The sequence below is a fragment of the Cynocephalus volans genome, chromosome 10, assembly GCF_027409185.1.
Source record: "Cynocephalus volans isolate mCynVol1 chromosome 10, mCynVol1.pri, whole genome shotgun sequence".
NCBI classification, from domain to species: domain Eukaryota; kingdom Metazoa; phylum Chordata; class Mammalia; order Dermoptera; family Cynocephalidae; genus Cynocephalus; species Cynocephalus volans.
This window is the reverse complement of record NC_084469.1, coordinates 78,824,355-78,842,779: the sequence shown is the minus strand read 5'-3', so window position 1 is coordinate 78,842,779 and position 18,425 is coordinate 78,824,355. Positions and strand designations below refer to the sequence as shown.

Below are 18,425 nucleotides of genomic sequence, written 5' to 3'. Positions count from 1 at the left end.
CTTACTCTTTCTTTATTAAAATAAAGAATAAATAAACAAACAAACAAACAAACAAATAAATAAATAAATGACTGGCCAGTATCAGAGAGTTGTTAAAGACATATTAGTACCAAATGAACTTTTTTTTCTTTGACAAAGATAAAGATTGAAGGGGGATTGACAAAGCAGTAACTTCCCCACTGTGAGATATTTAATGCCTCGCTTACGTGCTACCTACGATTATCACCTACCACCCATGGGACGTGACAGAAGGAAGCAGCAGGCTAGAGAAATCAAGGAGGGAGCGGAACAGGGCGAGCAGCATTGGTGAGGTCTTCCTGGAAGCAGTGGTACTTGTGCTTGGCCTCACAGGATTGGAATGGTCGTGACCTATCTGTTATAGGAAATGCCACATGGTAAGGTTGCAAGCACAGGAGGACATGCAGTTAGGTCTGCCCGAGGGACCAGTACCCAGTCCTGTCCTCAGGAACAGAGTATTGATGTGGTATAGGAGAGAAGAGTAGGGAGCCTCAATTCTATTCACTCTTCAATCTTTCAATCTTTTATACATTTTATTTTATTTTATTTTATTATTTTATTTTTATCAGTTGCTTCTCGCTCCAGTTAGCATTCCTTTCAGAGAATTATTTTTGCTCAGCACAAATCTTTGTCACTAATGGTGCAGCTCTCACCAAGGACCTGGTATAGAACTCATGGCTCATCCCCCATCCCCTATGACAAGGTGCTGGCAAAGCCAGCCAAATAAGAAGCTTGGCTGCAAAGCAGTCTGGAATTGGACTTGGGATAGATTCACCAGAAAAAAAACTCACCACCACAGTGAATGCTGCACTTTGACCAGACAGAACGTGTCCTGAGTGCCCACACAAGATGTGCCCATGATGGATCTCACTGTATCTCACCCCAATTCCTCATGATGGGCCCCAACCTCTTTTTACCAGTAATACAGAAAATACTTTACAAAAAGGCAGTTCATCTAGGAACATATTGGCTAGGATAACACATCTTAGAGCTAAATGTGTCACTGTAAATGGACTCATGTCTCCACATACTGTAGATGTTTTTAAAAAGACACATGAATAGAAACTATGGGAACTGAACTGGAGTATGAGCCAATTAGCTAGACTCTGCTGTAAACTGACTTTTGTGTGGCACATTTTTTGTCTTTAATTTTTTTCTTAATGGGGTGGGAGAGGAGGCAAAAGAAGATTAACAACAGAGCATTTTATTTAAACAAATGGAAATATATACAATATATCTTAAATTATTTGTCATCACCAGGATGTTTTGTTACTCAAAAATGTTTTGTATGATAATATACAGTTGAATATTATATACAATTAGTCATGTCATCATAATTTTTTAAAAACTCATCATCCAATATCTAATAAATCACCAAGTCTTCTTTCTTACATCATTAAACACATCAGGGATTTTTAGGTACTCTCACCTCGATTGCTATAAGCCTAGTTCAAGCCTGTGTCCTCTCTTATTAGACAACTCTGGAAATCTCCTGGTGGTCTCTCTTTTGTGTTCTTGTTCTCAAATAATCCACTCTCCAAACACTAGCAAGAGAAATCTTCTAATCCTGCCACCCCCACTCTTAAATCTCTCCCAGGCTTCCCACTGGTCTCAGGATAGAGTCCACTTTTCTTCCAGAAGACTGCAAGACCCTGCATTTTTTGCTTCTGGGTCCCTCTCCTGCTTCATCTCTCATCTCAGTCTTTCTCACTCAAACCCTGCTGGCCTCAAGCTCTGACCTGGAAATAAGCATTCCAGTGTGGTGGTGAGAAGCATGAACTCTGGAGCCAAACTTTCGAGGACTGAGTCCTGGCTCCCCAACTGATTAGCTGTATGATCTTGGGTAAGTTACTTGACCTCAGCACTTCCCTCATTCATAAGACAGGGGCAGTAATAGTCCCCACCTCATAAGGCTGTTGTCAGGATTATGTGCGTTAAAATAATTTGGAGCAGTGTTGTACTAGCCAGAGGCTATAGAGCACCTGGCTATAGAGCACTTTAAGGTTTTATTCTCTTTGGGAAAGGAACCCTTTTTCCCCATCTCCTTCTCAACTGGAAAATCCTAGTTATCTATCAGATCCTAACCATTATGGGCTGAATTGTGTCCTCCCAAAATTCTTACATTGAAACCCTAACCCCCAGAACTATAGAATGTAACTGTATTTGGAAATAGGGTTTTTAAAGAAATGATTAAGTTAACATAAAGCTATTGGGATAGGCCCTAATCCAATCTGACTGGGCTCCTTATAATAACAGGAAATTTGGACAAACAAAGACACATCAAGAATGTGCACAAACAGAGGAAAGACCACATGAGGACCCTGCAAGGGGATGGTCATCTCCAAGCCAATGACAGAGGCCTCAGAAGAAACCAAACCTGTTGACACCTTGATCTTGGACTTCTAGCCCCCAGAAATGTGAGAAAATAAATCTCTATTGTTTAAAGCCATACAATCTGTCATACTTTGTTATGGCAGCCCTAGCAAACTAATACAGAACTTGCAGATTTGGGACTTAACAAGCCTCCACGGTTGTGTGAGCCAACTCCTTAAAATATCTATCTATCTATCCATCTATCTATCTATTTATCTGTCTATCTGCATCCTCTTGGTTCTGTGTCTCTGGAGTACCCTAACTAATACACTGCCCTAAGAACAATTTCCTTAGAAGGGTGTCCTTGCCTGAACAGTAAAGTTGATCCTCCTGGTGTGATTCTCAGGATGCCTACATGTTTCCTTCCAACATGCATAGAATTGAATGGTTGCATATGTGATCATTCTTCACCATCCATCCCCCCAGCAGATGGGACATGCCGAAGTGAAGGGCCAGGTCTGTTGTCACTGCTGCACCTAAGAGCCTATCGTGGTACAGTAGTGTTGGAAGAATAAACATGGACATTCCAATAAAGTCCCAAGTTCTTTTGCTCTTATAACTCACAAGAAAATTAAAACAACACTTCTTTTTGTAGACATGATTAATATATTCACCAATAGGATTAATATATTCATCACTCCTCAGTCTGTTATTTTAAGCCAATATTTTATTGGGTTTATATATTCAGTGGGAGAAAAACGTTTCTCCAAATCCCCTATTATTATAGCTCCTTGTACCTTAAAGTCATACAGGTGCATTCAATATAAATGCGAGTGGGTGAGAGACAGAGCAGCTGTGATTGACAACAGTGACAATAGACTTTGGAGAAAGAAGCGAGGGGAGTTTGCTGACTGGATTCTATATTTAATATTTCCAAGCAAATGAATTCTGTCAGTTCTGTGAGACTTAGCTATGCTTCAGGGCATGACGTTTTAGCCATGATTTTTTTTTTTTTTTCAGTATTTTTGCATCTCATATTGCAAACTTCTGGTTCTTAAATAAAAACCATGCCCCATTTTTTTCTTTGTAAGGTGGCCACATGGAACAGGGGAATGTACACCAAAGTGGCAATGAATGAAGAGTAGTCCAGCCAGCACCATCTTTCTCAAATGTCTGCTACAATGAAGGGTTGATTACGGTATTTCTCAAGACTCCCTTCAACAGTAGTAGCTTATGATTGAATAATCAGCTCATCTGGCAGGTAAGGCGTCGAAGAAGACCAGTGTCGTCCGTGCCACGTCTTCCAGGATTTTTCAGAAAGTATCCTTTACTCCTCCCCGCCCCCATACCCCCACCCCTTTCTCAATCTATCTCTATCTCTTTGCCTCATGTAATTATTTATGGGGATAAAACAATTATTAAGCACTTATGGTGTTTCTGGTGCTATGATAGATGCCGGGTAAAATGAGGACAGGCAAGAGGCGGCTGTCCTCCTGGAGATGGGAGATTCAGTGGGTGCTTATCTTATTTATGAGGAGGGCTCTGATAATAGAAGCCCTGGGTCCCCCCGAGTGCATATCAGGAGCCCCTCACATAGTACTGTGAGAAGAGGAATCAGGGAAAGCTTCTCTGACGGAGCGAGGTCTAAACTGAGACTTAGCAGATGAGTAAGAGCTCACCAGGTATAGGTGTGTGTGTCCGCGTGCGTGCGCGTGCGTGCGCGTGCGTGCGTGTGTACGTGCGTGCGCGTGTGTGTGTGTGTGTGCGTGCGTGTGTGTGCGTGTGCGTGCGTGCGTGCGTGTGTGCGTGCGTGTGTGTTGGGGTGGACGGTGGTCAGATAGGAAGGACATATTTCAGGCAAAAAATTCCAGCCACACTGAGCTCCTCATTGCTCCCTGATCTCTGCCATCTTAGTCACTTTAAACGGCCCCATCTGGAAACTCTTCCTCAGTTCTGTTGACCCACTTACCACCCATCCTTCAAGGCCTGGGTAAAATACTGTCCCTTCCAGGAAGCCTTCTCTGATCCCCCAGATAATAAGTCAGCTCTCTGTCTAATCACTTAACTATCCAGAGCCAGCCTGAATGACCATCCCTCCATTACAGCTTTGGTGACGGGGCATTTCAGGCAAGTGACATAAAACATTCAATAAAATAACAGTACTAGAAAAAATGTCCAAAAATAACTTATATTATTAGTACACACTCTTAGGAAAGTACAAAATGAAGAAAACCACCAAACTTCACGTTTTTAAAAAATTCTCTTCTCTTCTATTTCTCGTGTTCAATACTTCACATACCAAACAGTTTCTATGAAAAACATCCCCAACTTGGCTCTTTATCGTCTCTGGTCACTTTCTCTGCTTCAGTAAGTCATTTTCTCTTCCTTTCAGAGTAATAATGGGGCTGGGGAGCGCTAATACTCATGTATTTTCCCTCTTACACTTATGTGAATTTGTGCTATCAATATCTTATCTCCCTCACCAGGCCAGTGATTAATGTTTAAGGCACAGAGTTTCCTGGTCTGAATTTTTAAAACTTCTACCAAGAAAAGTCCCCAGGAACATAAGAATATTCTCTTCTAGTTAAAAAAAAAATAAAACGTGCTCTTTTCTAGCCTCCAATTTATCTCCCATTATTCATTCAATCAATTCTTTAGCATTTATTGAACATGGACAGTGACAAACTACAGGGAAAACTCTTCTTACTCAAGTTCAGAGACTGTCGTTTTCTCCAAATATAAAATTAAGTTTTTGGAGGAACTTACCTTAGGGAAGGCCTTCAGCCATGCTTCTTAACCTTGGGAGTGTGCTATAGAATTGCTCAGAAAAAGAAGTTAATGAGGCCGAAGTCTATATAAAGTTTAATTAGGTTTACACAAGGGGAAAGTCTTTTCTTTAACTTTGGTCTGTGTCTTTGGATACTGCCAGACATCTCCCAAACCCAGGCCACTGATCTGAAGAAAAAATCAGACAAGAATTACTAATGTCTTAGAAAAATTTTTTTAAAAATTAAAAAGCTCCACCTCTGTTGAAACAGCTCAGCAGGCGGCCCCGTGGCGGGCAGGTCGACAGATCATCTTTATACACAAAGCAGAGCATTTTTTCTGATGCAGAATCTCAGAACTCTGCAGAAGGGGCCAAATATCAGGCCCATGAATAAAGCTACTACATAAACACAGGAAAAGCTATTGACCCATAGTTTAAGAAGGAGCCAAAGGTATTTCCTTGAGAATTAAGCAAGCAATAAATCTACTCATTCACAAGAATGACCCATGTTCCCTCACCCTTGATATCTATGCAATTTCCCTCATCCAGTAAAAAATTAATTATCCAAACTTATGCTAGAAATATTGTAAGGAGATGGCACACCTCTTTCAAAATCGTTCCCAGGAGGAATCTACACAGCAATTCAGGATAGGCTATGAATGTGATTGGATTAATTAGAACACATCAGAAAAATTTCAAGTGGGGAAATATAAAAAGTCTGATGAAAATTATTCCCAGGAATGTTCTTAATGTATCAAAGTTACCATATGAGTATTGAGATGGTATTAAAATTCACTAATGGCCTGAAAGTGTTCATGATAAATTGATATGTAGCTATAAACACATGTAATCTGTTCAATATTTTATTCTCAAATACCTATTTAGTGTCTAATGTGAATTGACAGAGTTTAGGTGCAAGGAACACGGTGCTGAACAAGCACATAAAATCTTGTCCTATGGGCACACATCCTACGGAGAGACAGGAAATGCTTTCATCTATGATGTATTGCCAAGATGGCAATAAGAGGTGTGAAAAAAATAAAAATAAAGGAGGGCAAGAAGAAAGGAAGGGGTGAAGGTTAGGGTGGCATGGTTATTTTAGATAGGGTAGTCCAAAAGTCTTCTCCTAGGAAGTTTCACTTTAACAAGGACCTGAATAACTGAAAAAACAAGCTATGAGAGGTCTGGAGAAAATGTCTCAGATAAATGCAAAACATGGGTATGAACTTAGAGATCTAGGGTAATACCATGGAAACGAATAACTAGAACAGGGAGTACTGGAGGAAAAAGACCTTTGGAAGGGAAGGAAACGAGAACGGGAGATGCTACCAAGTGAGATGGATCATCCTTGTTGATGTTGGGTTTTCCCCAAATGATAGAGATGTAACTATGCGAGAGAACTGTTGAGCTGTTTAAGTTATCAATAAATGGGCGATGGAGTGGCTCAAACATCAACAGGTGACTGTCAAAGGGGAATCCTGATAGGCAGTCTGACAGCCTGCATCTCAAAGGAACTGATGTGTAGAGGAGAAAAGAGGGGAAATGGTCTAGAAAAGGCAAGGAGAAAAAAGAGGATATGTTCTATTGCCAGTCTCTGGCCCCAGATTTAAAAGAAAAAAAAAAGTCATCGCTTGGAAAGCAATATGGGAAGCAATGTCTTCAAAGAGTAGCCAGCTCTCATGGTACAGAGCTAAAGAGAATATTCAGAGAACAGGAGACAAGAGATCTGGTTGAGGATCGTGAGTCTTATATGACAGAAGAAGAACGGTTTGGGGGATGAATGAACATTAGGAAACTGGGACAAATTTGGGGCTTCCCGGTGTCATATGTAACATTTGGGGGCTATTAAGAGTACCACAAGCTGGGGTGGGAGGAAACTTTGGAAGGTAATGGATATATTTATGATGTCAATGGTAGTGATGATTTCATAGGTGTATACTTATCCCCAAACTCATCTAGATATATACATTAAATACATACAACTTTTTATATGTCAAAAAATAATAATAATAATAATACCACAGCTACAAATGTGTCAGAATCCCATAACCTTCTATCACGTGATAATGGAGGAGATTAGAACAGACAGTAATAAAGAACCACCAGGACACCATGCTGAAAAGATGGAGCATTCCAATTTCTTGCATTTTCCTCCTTACCCTTTACCACATAATTTGATGGATACCCGGTACTGTTAGCTACTGTAATATAAATTTTAGAGTTTGACATGTTACCTAAATGGATATTGAGATTTCAGATTGCAGCTGCACCTCCAATTGATAGAAATTTGGGGAGCTGCAAGATAAAACTGACTTCTCACATCTAACAGCATATGTCAACTTGGCTGAGATGCCTTGTACTGCATACCAAGGGCATGTCACCCAAATGCACTGACTTTTCTATTTTGGTGAACAGAAGGGGAAACGGCACTCTCAGATAAGATAACTTGATGAATGTTCCCAGACTGCACATGTACTTTGTAAGTCACAGATCTTTAAAAGTTCCTTGACTTAGTTGAAGACTTGGAAATTGGTTGGAATTCAAGTTGGTTATGTGATGTGAAATGGGTCAAGCCTCATCCTTCTCCAGTGCTTCCCATGTATTGTTCAACCTGGTCAGTTTAAATTGGAAACCAAGTTAGCTCATCCAAACTCCGGTCCACACTTCTCCTTTAAACTTTAAAGACAGTTATTGGCAATATGTGAGGAGCCTGAGTCTTTAATGCCAATGGTTTCATTAAGGGATTTCATCTCTCACAGTGGAGTGGGCTGATTTCTGCTGCAGTTAGGAAAATAAGGACAAAGAGTAGGACAAACAGAAGGAAATGAACATAGAAAAGTAAATATCTAATCAATGCACCCTTGAAGTAATGAGGAAAGAGGGAGAAAAGCATTATGAGAAGATTCTAGAGGTGATTTTACAAGGCTGGCAGTACCTTTCCCACAATTCAAGTAATGATGTTTCCTCTATGATGTATAGCATGGTGCTTGCATTGAATCATGAAGCTTAGTTCTTAGCACCACTAGAGAGCAGTCACTGGTGAAGACCTTCATGCACATGGAGCCTGAACCAGATAGGAGGTTAAATAAGCTTTCTTCTTGTGCTTATTGAAATCTGTTACTTCTCTATCAAAAAGAAAGGATAGAATGGCCAATGAAACTTCATTTTTAGTAGAAGGATAGTTTTGTGAGTTAACTGTAATTATTTTCTACACAGATAAGTGCCATAATGTCCTCATCTTTGGTTCTCCTGAAACAATATAAACACATGTACGTAGAATGCCCGTTTAGATGATAAAGGGTGTTTCCTCCCTGTATTGCCCGTCCAAGAGTCCTTGCCACCAGTAAAGGTTTTACTAAGGCTTTCTGGAAAGGACCATGTAACCAAAGACAATGAACATCCCAGTAGTAACCAGTATGATGAGAAGACCCCAAGAACCTGCATGATGAGAGAGTGCCTCATAAGACCCTAGGACCTTGGCACAACCCTTGGGAGCTGGGGACCTCAGTTGGAGGTTGAATTTCCTGCCAGATTGGAAGCACAGAAGTTCAGAGTCAAATTACGTTGATTTACTAAAAATAAAGACATGTATCTTTTGAGTCTGTATTCTGAGATCCATGCCTAATAACCATGTCAATCTCTCGGTAAATATATATAATGCACACACACACACACACACACACACACACACACACACACACACACACACAACCCCTCTATACTTGTGTTATATTGCAAAAGAGTGTCCTGGAACCATAGGCATCAAACTGTTAACAGAGGATACTATAGAGGATTAAGACAGAGTTTGAGGGCAAGAAGAGGGAAGGAAACTTTCATTTTGTTGCATTTCTTATTGCTTGAACAAAAAAAAAAAACATTCACAGGCAATCATTATTATTACAATTTTTAAAAAGACAGAAAAACCAAGAACATTTCAGACATTCATTTTCATTCATAATCCAAAGGATTCTCCAACTAGCATAAATTTCTTGGCAGTTACTAGGACAAGGTGTTGGACTACTCTGCAAGGAAGTGTAGACCAGACCACAGCCACCAGTGTAAAGAAGCAGAATGCCACTCACAACTTGATTACATAGAGGAACTGGGGTCTGTGTTTCTTCCTTCCCTCTACCCTTTCATCTTTTCTCCCTCAATTCCTCCTCCTTTCCATTTTTCTTTCTTTAAAATAATTCAGTGCAATGACAAGGACTACTCCAGCTGGCTAACCAATATTTTAATTTAAAACATACATCACAGCCAAGGAAACAACATATTCACTCGTTGGATATGTAATGAGAGCCTATCACGGGCTGGACAATACAAAAGGCACTGGGGATACAGAGGCAAAGAAATTTGATTCAGTCTCCTGTCCCTGCTCTGATGGAGACCATATTCTCCTAGCAAATCTGGGCAGAAATTCTGAGTTTGGAACAGTAAACTTCTAGAACAAAAAAATGTGCTTATTATGATTTGCTGACTTTTGCTTCAATGAATGGAAAAAGCAGGCACAGAGTTTCTGCACTAGACATGCCAATCTTTTTGCTACCAGGGCAACTTTTGCCTTTTATCCTCCAACTATGTAATGCATACATGGCCTCTGTTCATGGCCTGTTCATGAAGACAGCATGTGGTTGGGTGGGACTGACTGGTGGCTAACAAGTAGCCTGACTGAAAGAATAGTGTACTGGACATGCAGATTCTCTCCACTAGAAATCCAAATCCAAAAAGAACTTTACCAGAAGGTAACAGAATAGAAAGAAGCAACCCTTGAAGCGGGGCTGAGTCACACTACAATCCTGCAGGTGCTTTGGTGCCAGGCAATTTTTCTTTTTTTTAATGCAATGTCCAAGTTGCCTTGGCCAGAAGACCCTATAAATTCCATCTGTCTAGATGTAGCAAAAAATGCAAACTTTAAGTTAACCAAAAAGAAAGCAGAATAGGCATGTTGCATTCATGCACATAACAGGCTGTACGTCAATCCATAACATTCTCAGCTCCATTTATCAGAATTTAGGAAAACCATATATCTTCTGAGGTAGACACCCCTGAAGAAAAAAAGTCCAGGGGACCATGCTGGTTCTTCCTTTGAAATTGAAGGAAGGAGTGGATATATGACATAACAAAGGACACCGATTTCATTTATGCTTATTATAAAAACTTGAATCAATAAAAACAACTGTTACTTTTGTTTTATTTTAAAAGCACCTACTATGTGTTGGTGCTTAACAAGTATTTGCATTTATCCATCAAAATTATAACATTTGATAGACACAGCTATGTTATCTATTTTATTTATGAAGGGGGAAAAAGGCACAGAGGAGTTAAAGAATTAACCTAAGGTCACACAGCTAATAAGTACCAAAGCTGGAATTCAAACCTGGGTCTGAATACATACTTTTAACTGCTGTACTGTATAACACCTTTGCTACATGAGGGACAGGCTTGTATTTCTCCATATCTTCTAAGGGCAATGATAAATAATATCAACAAAAATCTGGGAGCATTTCTTGTGGAGTAAGTGAGGCACTGAGCAAGTTACCATGGGCTAGGGAATCAGCACACTGTATGATTATCTGGCCAGAGTACTAGATATGCCTCTTGCAGTAGACAAGATGATATCCAAGATCCATTTCCCAAAGTCTGCTTTTCTATTCATATTCCAAAGCCAGCATTAGCAGATTGGAGAAGCGGTTCGTTATTCAGTTTTTTAAAAGATTTCGAACTTCTCCTTAAATCTTTCAGCTTTAAATCATTTTTCTTTTATTCATTCTTCAGAGATTTCTGAGGGATTGCCAATACTTCGCTCTGCTTTGACAAAGCTATCCTTGGATATCAGATTAGATAAAATGATGAATTGTATTTAAGACTCCACATAAATTAAAAGCCCAGGAGTTTCAGTGGGAAACTCTCTCAAACACAGTTTAATCTCAGCTTGCAAAGAATGGAGTTGGTTGGATTTACTTATGAAATAATTTGATTCATTATTAATGTTGTTGCTGGGATTACTGAAACCCAGCAACAGGAAGATTTTCTACATTTTTTTCCCCAAATAAGCCTACAGAGACAGCAGAAATCACATAAGTTATGGAAGAAAAACACTTTATTCTAAATGGAAGATAACATCTAGATTATGGATCAGGGATAAAATTTTCATACTTCACAGATTCTAAAATTCATATTTCCACCTTTTCATGTCCCTGAAATTGGGATGCATATCATAATTGGCCAGATGATAGTCTTAATATGTCATTGTCTGCATAAGAGCATCAATGTGTACAGAATGGGTGTCAGTGGCTTGCAAGAAAATTCCTGAGATTATAGCAAATTCTCTTAAGCAATGGTTCATCACCAAAGCACTTAGTGGTATGGTGCAGACAGACATTGACAACCCAGATGAAACATTACTCAAAAATGGATATATTTTAGGAATATACTAACAAATTTATTTTATGTATACTTCTCATTCTATGTATAATAAAAGTGTGTCTAAATAGGCTTAAAATAAGTCTTTCAATAGGTAAAATGTAAAAGTTTTGACTGATGAGAAAGCAGTGTGTCAGTTTAATTGGTAGTGGGTTTTTTTGGTTTTTAATGTCTTAACTGTATGTCCAATACTGGTTTGACTTCAATCAGTGGTGTCTTAGACTTGATGAAATATGAGCATCAGTAGTACAACACTGTGTTTATGAACTCTGGTTTTGATGGCAGATAACCTGGGCACAAATTTTGAGCTTGACAGCATATTCCTTCAGTTGATTTTCTCAAATGACTCATCTTCTTGAAGCCTGTTACTCATCTAGAAAATGCAGATGCCTAAGAAAGAAAGCATGTCAGACACCTAGCAGAGGGCACACAAGCTCCTACTGTGTGAGCACCTCTTGATCTTCCATCTGCCTCAATAGAGGCCTCACAACATTTTCCCGTATACCTTGAGATTTTGAGCCACTAAGAGAACCATAGTTGGTTTTCTTACCATCTCTGCAAAACTACTGTAGTAGCCAAAGGAGAAGAATCCTCTAATAACAAGCCTGTCATCAAGGTGAGTAGGCATAAGCAGGGCAACCTTCTCTTTGGATTCTAGACTATATATTTATAGTCACAGAGAGCAAACAAGGTCACCCAAAAGTGGGTGGAAGAGGAGTCAGCTTCTCATGAAGTGAATATTAACCAGGGATAATATTAATTCATGGGAAGCAATAAACAGGAGAGAATCAGACAGAAAATTTCCCCCTCTCTTCTCCCTTCTGCGGTTCCTCTTTGCAGCCCTTCTGGAAAAGTCCAGTGTGACAAGCAAATGTGCTCACTGAGAAGAACTTCTGTGCTACCTTGTGGCTCATTGTGAAGTGGTGGCCAATCCAGGAACGGAACCCCTCTCCTCGAATGCTTTATATCATTTCCTCTTCTCCCACCTTCACCACTCTGGGCTTGCACTTCCCAAAGAAAATATCAGCACTTAAATCCTTGCCCTGCCTCTCCTTTCTAGAGTACTCAGCGCACTCCCATGACCCACATGTAGGTTATGATGTAGAATTGATGCAGAACCTTGGAAATTTTGGTCTAAAGCATTTCTAGAATCAAGGCAATGGGGTTTAGTTGAATGCAGATGAAATTGTGGAGCCAGGTGTCCTAGATGCAAGCTGTGGCTTCTAGACCTTATTAACTCTGTGACCTTTAATCTCTCTCATTGGTCTAATGGAAATAAATTACCAGCCTTTCTTATCTTGAAATGTCATCATCAGGATGAAGAGAGATAAGGTTTGAGAAAGTAATATGTAAGCCATAAAGTAGTACACACATGTTAATTATTCCTATCAAACAGGAATTTGGTTTAATGAACTCTGTTCCCTTTTTCTGCCAATACCAGATCATCTTCAAAATGTATAAAGTTGTGAAAACTTCAGGTAGGTTATGTGTGTTTTTTTCAACCATCCCCTATGATGTGAAAAAGGAAATCTTGCAACAAACTGTTACCTGCATGGATATTATTCTTTTATCTCAGGGAGGTGGGGGCAGTTTCTTCATTTTCTGTGTGTGTGTGTGTGTGTGTGTGTGTCTCTCTCCCCCATTCCTGACCCCCCTCTTTCTGACTGTCTCTCCATCAATATCATTTACTGGGCTGTGAGACAAGGAACATTCTATATCCTATAGGAACTGAATGAAATGATTCACATCATTTGGGTGCAGGTTGCTTCTTTCTCCTTCAGTTGGGTGCATATTGCTTCTTTCTCCTTGGCTTCTGTTTTTTAGGTTGATTGGATCAAAGTCATTTCCATCTTTGGTACCAAAAATGAGATGCTGTCTGATCTGTAGGGCCAATGTTTAGATACCATTAAACTATAAGCTTTATCAGGGCTTGTTTTAGTCACCATCATGATACCGGAGGAGAGGGTCTGGGGAGGCCTGATAGTTGGCCTCAACCCACCCCGTCCTCTCACCAGGTTCTTGACTCCACCACAGGAAAGAATTCAAGAGCAGAGTCATAGAAGAAAGTGAGAACAGGTTTAACATAACAAATAAGAGATACAGATTTCACAGAGAGAGTGCAGCCCAGCTCCAGAGACTGAGCAGGGCCCACACCAACTTTAACACAAAAGTAAGAAACACACACTATTGTGTAAGGGGTGGCTCCCTGTTACGTAACATAGTCTTGCACATGCTCAGTTGGTCTCTTTTTAGGGCATGATTGGTCAAATCCTATCACATGCACCATATTCAAGAGTATTTTGTGCTCTTTAGTGCCTCCAGTGGAAGGTAATTCAGAGGATAAACTCCCTTCCACTGAGCATGCTCGGTCACTGGGGTTGTATAAGCTTGTCTAAATTCCTTTTCCCAAGCATGCTAAGCTACTAGAGTTATATAACTCCTTCCTACAAAACATGCTCTGCCACTGGATTTGCATAAGTCCACCCCTTGTGGTCTCAATCTCCCTGTGTTGGTACTGAAAACAGGTCCAACAAGCAACAGTAACTTTCCTCTAGAGGAGGGCCAAGTGGAGGGGATTGAGACCTTGGAGAGTGGCTTGAAACCCAGAGGTGTGTCCTGAAACCTGAACCCATAGAAACTGAGCATTTCCTATCTCAATTGGAACCCCACACCTAACATATAGTAGATATCCAACAATATTCATTAAATAGATGAATAAATGGATGACCAAAGACTATGGTAGGAGGTAACTTTAACCTAGCATTTGGGGCCATTCAAACTCAGTGTATAGGAGAAGATTCCAAAGTGAGAGATTCTTGAATTATAAAACTTGGGCACTAGAGTATAGAGAGTTTGGGGATTCATCCTTCACTGTTCAGATTATATTTTAGATGTTGTTGAGTTGCTGAAGAGATAAGATAGAAACTTAGATCACACACAGTATTTACTCTAGAATTAAATCAAAAATAAGAAAAGCTCTCTTGGCATTTTGATTCAGAACACCAGTGTTCGAACCCCACATTCCCTATTTACTATGAGTCTTTAGACATGACACTTGACTATTTGACCTTCAGTTTGCTCATTTATAAAGTAAACACAAACATAGTGTTTACAGGTTGGTTATGATAATTAAATGAAACAATTACTGTAACCTTGAGTAATGATTAGTGCTCAATAAATGTGAAAGAAAATGTGAGTTCCTTTCTCTATTTTTCCTTCTTTTCCCTTAGCCAAGATGATTTGGTTGTCAAAATCCTGAAAGGACATCTTTAAAGGATGGTTTCATGGCACAGACTTAAATTACTGTGGTAGAACTAAGCTATGATATATTTGGACAGGGGACTTTGAACTGAAAGAGTGGCAGTTTGAACATGGATGAGGAGGAGAGATTTCTAAGAGCTAGAATATTTTGCTTATTAATAAAAATTTCTTTTCTCTTCATATTGTTAACTTCATAGATCTATGATATTATATACAGATACACATATACATTTTAAGAAGTTACATGCCTATTGTGAGTTGAATTGTGTCCCCCTCAAAAGATATTTTGAAGTCCTAATCACAGGTACCTGTGAATGTGACCTTATTTAGAAATAATCAGGATGGAGTCATAGTGGATTAAGGTTGGACCTTACATCTAACGACCAGTGTCCTTATAGGAAGAGAGAGACGTGGAGACACAGAGTCATACGTGGAGAAGATTGCCACATGAAGATAGGGGCAGACTTGAAGGTATGCTGCCACAGCCAAGGAACACCTAGGGTCACCAGAAGCTGGGAAAGGGAAGATTCTAACCTTGGAGGAAGGACACTCCTGCCACCGCCTTGGTTTTGAATGTCTAGCCTACAGAACTGTAAGAGAATAAATTTCTGTTGTTTTAAGCCACCTAGTTTGTAGTTCTTTGCTATAGCAGCCCTAAGAAACCAATACAATGAACTAACTAAAACTTTCATAATTTTTAACACTGACCTTACATTGACCGGAAAAGGGAACAGAGTTCATTAAACAAAATTCCTGTTTGGCCGCAATAATTAACATGTGTGCACTACCTTATGACTTACACGTTACTTTCTCAAACCTTCATCTTGATGATGACATTTCAAGATAAGAAAGGCTGGTAATTTATTTCCATTAGACCAATGAGAGAGATTAAAGGTCACAGAGTTAATAAGGTCTAGAAGCCACAGCTTGCATCTAGGACACCTGGCTCCACAATTTCATCTGCATTCAACTAAACCCCATTGCCTTGATTCTAGAAATGCTTTAGACCAAAATTTCCAAGGTTCTGCATCAATTCTACATCATAACCTACATGTGGGTCATGGGAGTGTGCTGAGTACTCTAGAAAGGAGAGGCAGGGCAAGGATTTAAGTGCTGATATTTTCTTTGGGAAGTGCAAACCCAGAGTGGTGAAGGTGAGGAAAAAGGAAATCATGCAAAGCGTTTGAGATGGGTTCCTGGATTGGCCACCACTTTGCAACGAGCAACAATATAGCACAGCAGTTCTCCTCAGTGAGTATATTTGCTTGAATGGAATAAAAAGGGAGAAATTATGTGACTCCCTCTGTTCCTTGCTTCCCAGTGATCTCATGCAGTAAAATAAGGAAGAAACTAGGAACTCTCCATTAATCCTGGGGTTGAATCTGAGAAGACTACCACAGGGGCTATGGTCATGAACCCATGCACAGTCTCTTCAAGTGCATGCCTACAGGAAAATAGGGCGTATTACAGGATGAAGATGTCACCCTACTTTGTGTGTGTGTGTATTTCTAAATCGAACCTCTAAAACTGAAAAAATACAGAAAATTACAAAAAATAATATCATAAGTATCAAAGTATCTGTTTTGTTTTTTATATTTTTTAAAAGAAATAAAACACTAGATAAAAATAAAGTCAGTTCTTCTCATTCTTTTGAGACAACCATTCTCTTGACTTCTGAGTATATCTATTCCATGTTTCCTTCATTTCTTACTATACCTGTTTGTAAAAATACATATACATATAAAGTAGGTGCATTTATATATAATAATAGGCATACAGTACTTATATACAGTATATACAGTATATATATGTATGTGTGTATGTGTGTATTCATATATATATACAAAAGTACTTCAAAAAAAGTTTGTGAAAAAATAAAATTGAAAGATAAGACGATTTTTTCCACGAATTTTTTGAAGTACCCTTGTGTTTTTATGTGTGTGTTTATATAATAGCCAAATAAGAGAAAAATTCCAATATTCAACAGCAAGGTGTTATTTAAACGAATTAGAGCCAATCCATACTATTAAATACTATGTAGCTATTTTTAAAATCTGAAGCAGAACTATAAAGTTACCGAAAGATACATGAGATTTATTATCAAATGAACCAAAGCAAGTTGCTGAGCAATACGTTTGCCTGATGCCATTTGTATGCCACGCTTCCTATACACATAGAATATGTCTGGAAAGACGCACAGTAAACCATTAGTGGTTTGGGATTGGGAAAGTGGGTAAGAGGAAACATTTTATTTTTCTCTTTTTATTTTTCAGTTCTTAAAAAAAGATGAGAGCCTGTGCTCGCTTCGGCAGCACATATACTAAAATTGGAACGATACAGAGAAGATTAGCATGGCCCCTGCGCAAGGATGACACGCAAAAAAAGATGAGAGCCTGTAGTGCTTTTCTAATTAAAAAAATACCAGTGACCTCTTTTCTATCTTCTCCTTTCTCTTTCTGTGTTTTGATCGTCTTCATCTCCTTCTGGCCTTCTCTTTTGACTTTTTTTTTTTTTTCCTTCTGCTACCACTGCTTCCTTCTCTCCTCCTCTCTCTTCTCCCAAATCTTCAGAAGGGAAAGAAAATGGAAAAGGAGACAGGAAAGACAGAGGATATGGAAAGGAAGACACAAACAAGGCTGAAGTTGGAAAAGAAGCTGAAAAATAAGAGGTAAAGAAAAAAAAGAGGAGTCTCTGAGTTCTATTCAAAACTGTCCTACATCGTGTCATCATTTGGTAATATGTACCTTCATGTTGCAATGTTAATAGAGATAAATGTTTACATCAAAAATTTTATAAACATAGTTTAGCATCAATTTGATTTCAGAACATCTTCATAGTGATAATTAGCTACAAAGTTTCTAACATAAAGCCTTTATCTATAAATTTTGTGATTATAGTGGTGGAATGTACAGAAAAAAATATACGTTCAACTTTGTCAGTGAATTCCATTTTGTGTAAGTTGTGTGAATCTAAATTTCTCTTCTATATATGTGATAATTTCACAAAGTAGAGGGATTGCAAAAGAAAGAGTTTCATCCAACATTCTTACGGTTCTCTAGGTTCCTTTTATAAAGAAGGTGACTATTTTAATATAATGCTATGAGTTAGAATTATCATTCTCAAATATAACTTTATTATTAGCTTGAGAAAAAAATAAAATCGTAATCGGATTTTTAAAAGAGATACAAATGTTTATTTCAGAAAGGTAGTTTTGATTATATGTGTATGCAAAAAGTTTTGCTGGATTTATCTTAGTAAAAAGACTTTAAAAAATAAAAATAAGGGCCGGCCTGTGGCGCACTCGGTGGAGTGCGGTGCTGGGAGCGCAGCGACGCTCCTGCCGCGGGTTCGGATCCTATATAGAAACGGCCGGTGCACTCACTGGCTGAGTACCAGTCACGAAAAAGACAAAAAAAAATAAAAATAAATAAATAATACCGATGGAAAGAAAGGTCTATGGCAGAAGTTCCCCAGGAAGGGCAGCAAAAGAGAGACTCCAGGATTGAGGCAGGAGAAAGAGCCTTGTAGAGTGACCCAGGAGTGTCATTCTGGAAATCAAGAGAAATGAATGTGAATTCTGCTTCTACCAATAACTATCAGGCATCCCTGGGAAAGTCAATTTCCTTCCCATGACAGGGAGAGT

General features: G+C 39.1%; 1 non-coding gene across 1 annotated transcript; it reads left to right on the top strand.

Moving 5' to 3' along the window:
* The first annotated feature begins 17,078 nt into the window (after positions 1-17,078).
* Positions 17,079-17,187, top strand: LOC134389772 (U6 spliceosomal RNA). Its single transcript, XR_010024748.1, has one exon. It is a non-coding gene; the product is annotated as a U6 spliceosomal RNA (small nuclear RNA).
* The last annotated feature ends 1,238 nt before the right edge of the window (positions 17,188-18,425 follow it).